The sequence below is a fragment of the Chiloscyllium punctatum genome, chromosome 2 (assembly GCF_047496795.1).
Source record: "Chiloscyllium punctatum isolate Juve2018m chromosome 2, sChiPun1.3, whole genome shotgun sequence".
NCBI lineage: Eukaryota > Metazoa > Chordata > Chondrichthyes > Orectolobiformes > Hemiscylliidae > Chiloscyllium > Chiloscyllium punctatum.
The window spans coordinates 3,599,703-3,607,290 of record NC_092740.1 but is presented as its reverse complement, the minus strand read 5'-3'; positions in this window follow the sequence as shown (position 1 = coordinate 3,607,290).

Here is a 7,588-nt window from a genome sequence, read left to right as displayed (position 1 = left end):
CGACTGGGCTTGTATACCCTTGAGTTTAGAAGACTGAGAGGGGATCTGATTGAAACGTATAGGCTTATGAAAGGACTTATGAAATTTGCAGATGATACAAAGATAGGTGGAGTTGTGGACAGTGAGGAGGGCTGTTGTCGGCTGCAGAGGGACTTAGATATGATGCAGAGCTGGGCTGAGGAGTGGCAGATGGAGTTCAACCCTGCCAAGTGTGAAGTTGTCCATTTTGGAAGAACAAATAAGAATGCGGAATACAGGGTTAATGGTAGGGTTCTTGGTCAGGTGGAGGAACAGAGGGATCTTGGGGTCTATGTACATAGATCTTTGAAGGTTGCCACTCAGGTGGATAGAGTTTGTAAGAAGGCCTATGGAGTATTATCGTTCATTAGCAGAGGGATTGAATTCAAGAGTCGTGAGGTGATGTTGCAGCTGTACAGGACTTTGGTTAGGCCACATTTGGAGTACTGTGTGCAGTTCTGGTCGCCTCACTTTAGGAAAGATGTGGAAGCTTTGGAGAGGGTGCAGAGAAGATTTACCAGGATGTTGCCTGGAATGGAGAGTAGGTCATACGAGGATAGGTTGAGAGTTCTCGGCCTTTTCTCGTTGGAACGGCGAAGGATGAGGGGTGACTTGATAGAGGTTTATAAGATGATCAGAGGAATAGATAGAGTAGACAGTCAGAAACTTTTTCCCCGGGTACAACAGAGTGTTACAAGGGGACATAAATTTAAGGTGAAGGGTGGAAGGTATAGGGGAGATGTCAGGGGTGGGTTCTTCACCCAGAGAGTGGTGGGGGCATGGAATGCGCTGCCCGTGGGAGTGGTAGAGTCAGATTCATTGGCGACCTTTAAGCGGCATTTGGATAGGTACATGGATGGGTGCTTAATCTAGGATAGAAGTTCGGCACAACATCGTGGGCCGAAGGGCCTGTTCTGTGCTGTATTGTTCTATGTTCTATGTTTTTGACTGGACACTCTGGCAGGAGGGAACATATTTCCGTTGATGGGGGAGTGCCGAACCAGAGGTCACAACTTAAAAATACGGGGTAGACCATTTAGGACAGAGATGAGGAGAAACTACTTCACACAGAGAGTGGTGGCTGTGTGGAATGCTCTGCCCCAGAGGGCAGTGGAGGCCCAGTCTCTGGATTCTTTTAAGAAAGAATTGGATAGAGCTCTTAAAGATAGTGGAGTCAAGGGGTATGGAGATAAGGCTGGAACAGGATACTAATTAGGAATGATCAGCCATGATCATATTGAATGGCGGTGCAGGCTCGAAGGGCAGAATGGCCTACTCCTGCATCTATTGTCTATTGTCTATTGTCTATTGTATCATCAGCAAATTTGCTAAGGTTATTACTAATACCATCTTCTATATCATTAACATATATTGTAAAAAGCTGCGGTCCCAGCACCGATCCCTGCGGTACCCCACTGGTCACTGCCTGCTATTCCGAAATGGAGCCGTTTATCACTACTCTTTGTTTCCTATCAGCCAACCAACGTTCAATCCAAGTTAGTACTTTTCCCCCAATACCATGCGCCCTAATTTTACTCACTAACCTGCTATGTGGGACTTTATCAAAAGCTTTCTGAAAGTCCAGGTACACTACATCTACTGGATCTCCCTTGTCCTTCTTCAGAGTTACATCCTCAAAACATTCTAGAAGATTAGTCAAGCATGATTTCCCCTTCATAAATCCATGCTGACTCTGACCTATCCTGTTACTACTATCCAGATGTGTCGTAATTTCATCCTTTATAATAGACTCCAGCATCTTTCCCACCACTGAGGTCAGACTAACTGGTCTATAATTTCCTGCTTTCTCTCTCCCACCTTTCTTAAAAGGTGAGACAACATTAGCCACCCTCCAATCCGCAGGAACTGATCCCGAATCTATCGAACTCTGGAAAATAATCACCAACGCATCCACCATCAGGCCCCGGGGACTTATCAACCTTCAGACCTAACAGTCTCTCCAACACCAATTCCTGGCAAATATAAATTCCCTTCAGTTTAGGTCCTTCAGCCACTGTTACCTCAGGGAGATTGCTTGTGTCTTCCCCAGTGAACACAGATCTGAAGTACCAATTCATTTCTTCTGCCATTTCTTTGTTCCCCGTAATATATTCCCCTGTTTCTGTCTTCAAGGGCCCAATTTTAGCCTTAACCATTTTTTTGCCTTTCACATACCTAAAAAAGCTTTTACTATCCTCCTTTATATTTTTGGCCAGTTTACCTTCGTACCTCATTTTTTCTCTGCGTATTTCCTTCTTAGTAATCCTCTGTTGTTCTTTAAAAGCTTCCCAGTCCTCTGTTTTCCCATTTATCTTTGCTATGTTATACTTTTTCTCTTTTAACTTTATATGTTTGTTAACTTCCCTCGTCAGCCACGGCTACCCATGCCTCCCCTTAGGATCTTTCTTCCTTTTTGGAATGAACTGATCCTGCATCTTCTGCATTATACCCAGAAATATCTGCCATTGTTCCTCCACTGTCATCCCTACTAAGGTATTGCACCATTGAACTTTGGCCAGCTCCTCCCTCATAGCTCCATAGTTCCCTTTGTTCAACAGAAATATTGTCACTTCAGATTGTACCCACTCCCTCTCAAGTTGCAGATTGAAGCTTATTGCATTATGGTCACTACTTCCCAATGGCTCCTTCACTTCGAGGTCCCTGATCAATTCTGGTTCGTTACACAACACCAGATCCAGAATTGCCTTCTCACTGGTCGGCTCCAGCACCAGCTGTTCTAAGAATCCATCTCAGAGACTCTCCACAAAGTCTCTTTCTTGAGGTCCAATACCATCCTGATTCTCCCAGTCTACCTGCATGTTGAAATCCCCCATAACAACTGTAGTAACATCTTTGCGACAGGCCAATTTCAGCTCCTGATTTAACTTACATCCGACATCCAGACTACTGTTTGGGGGCCTGTAGGTGACTCCCATGAGGGTCTTTTTACCCTTAGTGTTTCGAAGCTCTATCCACACTGACTCTACATCCCCTGACTCTAGGTCCCCCCGCGCAAGGGACTGAATATCCTCCCTTACCAACAAGGCCACCCCACCCCCTCTTCCCGTCAGTCTGTCCTTACGATAACACGTGTAGCCTTGAATATTCATTTCCCAGGCCCTGTCCCCATGAAGCCACGTCTCAGTTATCCCCACAATATCGTATCTGCCAATTTCCAAAAGAGCCTCAAGCTCATCCATCTTATTTCTAATGCTTCTTGCATTCATATATAGAATTTTTAATTTGTTACTGCCCTCACCCTTCCTATCAACCCCTATTTCACTCAACCTTACAGCATGATCCCTTTCTGAGTTTTCTGCCTCATTGATACAGTTGTCTTTCTTGACTTCCCTTGTTCTAACTTTCCCTCCAATTTCCTTCTTAAACATCCAGTTTGTCCCCTCCCCCCCCCCCTCCCGCTACTTAGTTTAAACGTAGCTGTGTTGCAGTAGCAAACCTGCCTGCCAGAATGCTGGTCCCTAACCTATTCAGGTGCAAACCATCTCTCGTGTAGAATTTATGTTTACCACAAAACATACCCCAGTGATCCAAGAATTTAAGTCCTTGCTTCCTGCACCAGTTCCCCAGCCACACGTTCAAGTCCATTATCTCCCTGTTTCTGGCCTCACCATCCCAAGGAACTGGAAGCAAACTGGAGATAACCACCTTGGACGACCTGCTTTTCAGCTTTCTTCCTAGTTCTCCGAAGTCTCACTGTAGTATGTTCCTCCTCTTCATCCCGACATCATTTGTGCCGACATGTACCACCACCTCTGGCTCTTCACCTTCGTCCTTGAGGATTTCCTGCACTCTGTCCGTGATGTCTTTCACCCTGGCACCAGGAAGGCAACACACCATCCTTAAATCCCGTCTGCTGCCACAAAAACCCCGGTCAGTTCCTCTCACTATGGAGTCCCCTATTACCACGGCTCTGTGTGATGTCCGATTCTTCCACTCTGTCTCCACACCAACGTTTGATTGACGGACCTGGCCGCCTCGCAGACTGGCAGTGTCATCTGTCTCTACTGTTTCCAAAAGATTCAACTTGTTCCTGACAGGTACTTCCCCCGGGGTCTCTTGCACCTGTCTCCTCTCTGCCTTCCTCATTGTCTGCTCTCTTCTGGTATGGTCAGTGTAATCACCTCGCTGAAGGTCTTGTCCAGAAAGATCTCGTTCTCTTGGATGAGCCTAAGGTCCTCGAGTTCTTTCGTCAGTGCTGCAATATGCTCTGAATTGTAGCTGAACGTGCACACACTTTCCACACATATACGAGCCAGACACACCAGAGTCGTTGACCTCCCACATCAAGCACGTAGCACACTGAACCAGCTGGGCAGTCATGTCTTCATCCTCTTCAACTGTGGCGTAATCACTTCACTCAACCTCCTTGTCAAAGACTCCTGAGCTAAAGCCTCACTCTTCAATCAACAGGAACTTCCTTGGATCCTCTTTTTGGGGCAAGTCTGTGGACTTTTAATTTAGGTTAGAGGAGGGAGGGAGGCCCTACTTTGTAGGACCTGGGGTCTAGAACACACCCACTCAAATAACAAGGGGGTTAGGGTCTGGGATGTACTGTCTGAGAGTGTGGGGGGAGGGGGAGGTGCACTCGGGTTTGGGTCTGGGATATACTGTCTGAGAGTGTAGGGGGAGGGGGAGGTTCACTCGTGAGGTTAGGGTCTGGGATGTACTGTCTGAGAGTGTGGGGGGAGGGGGAGGTTCACTCGAGGGGTTAGGGTCTGGGATGTACTGTCTGAGAGTGTGGGGGAGGGGGAGGGTCACTCGGGTTTGGGTCTGGGATATACTGTCTGAGAGTGTGGGGGGAGGGGGAGGTTCACTCGAGGGGTTAGGGTCTGGGATGTACTGTCTGAGAGTGTGGAGGGAGGGTCACTCGAGGGGTTAGGGTCTGGGATGTACTGTCTGAGAGTGTGGGGGGAGGGGGAGGGTCACTCGAGGGGTTAGGGTCTGGGATGTACTGTCTGAGAGTGAGGGGAGAGGGGGAGGTTCACTCGTGAGGTTCGGGTCTGGGATGTACTGTCTGAGAGTGTGGGGGGAGGGGGAGGTTCACTCGAGGGGTTAGGGTCTGGGATGTACTGTCTGAGAGTGTGGGGTTCACTCGAGGCTTTGGGTGATTTGGTGAGTGGGAACAATGTGTGAGGTCACGGAGCAGAGAGGAGGATGGTACTTGATGCTCATTTGGAGAGTCGGTGCAGAGACGATGGGCTGAGTGGCTTTCTTCTGAACAGTGGTATTTCTGGTTGTTATGGTCAAATAGCTCGTCTGATCCCTGTGTGTAATGTCTTAGATGATCAGTCCCACTTTTGGGTTCACCTCTGAACCCATATCCTTCAGCCTCGAGCTTGCTCCTTCTCCTGGCTCTTCCCACTATGTTGTTGACCAGTCTGTCCACCATCACGTTGTCACATTTGATTCTGTGATGAGCTGTGGACCTCACTTTAATCCCTGAGACATCTATTTCCACCTCGACATGATTGGCCATCGTCACCCCCATCACAGCTGATTGGCTCCATTTCTTGGTCTATGTTTACTCCAGACTGAGTTACTGCAGTGCAGTCTCAGCCCCTCTCCCACATGTTATTCTCCGTTAACGTGAAGCCTCCCAGTATACTGTTGTCTGTACTGTAACATCCAGCAAGCACTTTCTTGGCTTTCCCTTGTTCCCTGACACACATCAGTTCCTGTTCACACTGTCTGGGTATTTACATTGTGACCATGTTGTCACTTTCAGAGGTTACTTTGTCCTGGTTTTGTTTTTGAAGAGAGGTTGTAAGGCAGAGGTACTGAGCGATCTCTAAGAAAGTAAACAGTTTGTGAGGCCTTGGGGCTTTTGAAAAGTTGGAACAATGGAAGAGCCTGAGTCTTGCCAGCTCTCAGTTCAGGCTTTCTCATTTTGTTTAGTCTTTAGGTTTAGGTTTGAGCAAAAACCCAAGGGTCTCAAAAGAGTTGGAGCTTCAGTGAATGTCTCCTAACTGCTACTTTCTCTGAATTTTCTCTTGATGTTTTTTCCTCCTGGATTGGAGAACTGCATGTGAGAATCTGGATCTGAATCTGCCTTTTTGCCAAGGGGTGTGTCGTGGGATGTTACTGTATTGGTATAGTTAATTGTAATGGGTACTGTATCTAATATTTAATTGGAATTATTGTAAATTCCTTTTTCTTTTGTTTGTATCTTAATCATTGTGTTTAAATAAATTGTTTTGTTGAGAGTTGAGTAATTTGACCAGTCACATTGCATCAGCAACACGGTGCCTCACATTTACCTTTCAAATAAGAAAACGTTAGGGTCTAGGTGACCTTATTAAATTATTTTGAAGGGGTTTGGTCTGGTCCATAATGACATTCTGATCCTCGTTTTCAATTTCATCTGTGGCTGTGCTGTCCATCTCTCAGCCGTCTCCAACTGCACTCGCCCTGACACCTCTGTGCTCCTCTGTTTCTGGTGCATCTCCTGTTTCCATCAGCCGATGGGGCGTGTGTCTTCAGTTGGTGTGACTCTAAGTTCTCGAATTCATTCTCTCTCTACCTTTTTACCTCACAACCTTCCTTGAAGGAAGGTCCTTAAAACCTAAACAAAACAAACTGGGAGAACTTCAGATGCTGGAAATCTGAAACAAAAGCAGAAATTTTATTGTGAAGGAGGGTCACTCAACAAAATGTTAACTCTGGTTTCTCTCCATAGATACAGCCACACCTGCTGAGATTTTCCAGCAATTTCTGTTTTGGTCGTATAACCAAGTTTTTGAGCACCTGATCCAATATGAGTGGTGTAGCTCAGTGCTAAACACTGTTTTACAACTCTCATACGCAGCACTTTGGGATATTTCATTATGTTACAGTGATACCTCTATGTTTACTGGATTCGCCACCAGACTCAATTACTCAACAACTGCTGTCGGCCTGAAATTTCCCCGTGTTCTCTGTTATTTCTTCTCTTTAGCCAGAATGACCTCCTGCAAACTGACAGCCAGATCCTTTCTGACTATTATTGTTTCTTGTCAGGGCTATTGGTAACACTCCAGGAGAACGATTAACTACAGTGAGAGTCATCGAGTTAAACAGCACAGAAGCAGACCCTTCGGCCCAACCTGTCCATGCCAACCAGGTTTCTTAAAGTGAACTAGTCCCATTTATCTATATTTGGCACATATTTCTCTAAACCTTTTCTATCCATGTACCTGTCCGAATATCTTTTAAATGTTGTAATTGCACCTGCCTCTACCACTTCCTCTTTCTGTACACGTGAAAACATTGCCCCTCAGGTCCCCTATGCCCTCTAGTTCTGGATTCCCCTACTTAGGGAAAATACCTTGTCTATTCATGTCCCTCATGATTTGATAAACCTCCATTAAGTCACCCCTCAGTCTCCTATACTCCAGGGAAAAAGGTCCCAGCCTATCTAGCCTCTCATTATAACTCAAACCCTCCAGTCTCGGTAACATCTGTGTAAAATCTACTCGTTCAATTCAAGTTTTTTGTAACCCCAAGGTGCTGGGGTAATACAATGTGTTTTCAGCTCAGAACAAGCCTCTACAGTAGGATATGAATAGGAGCT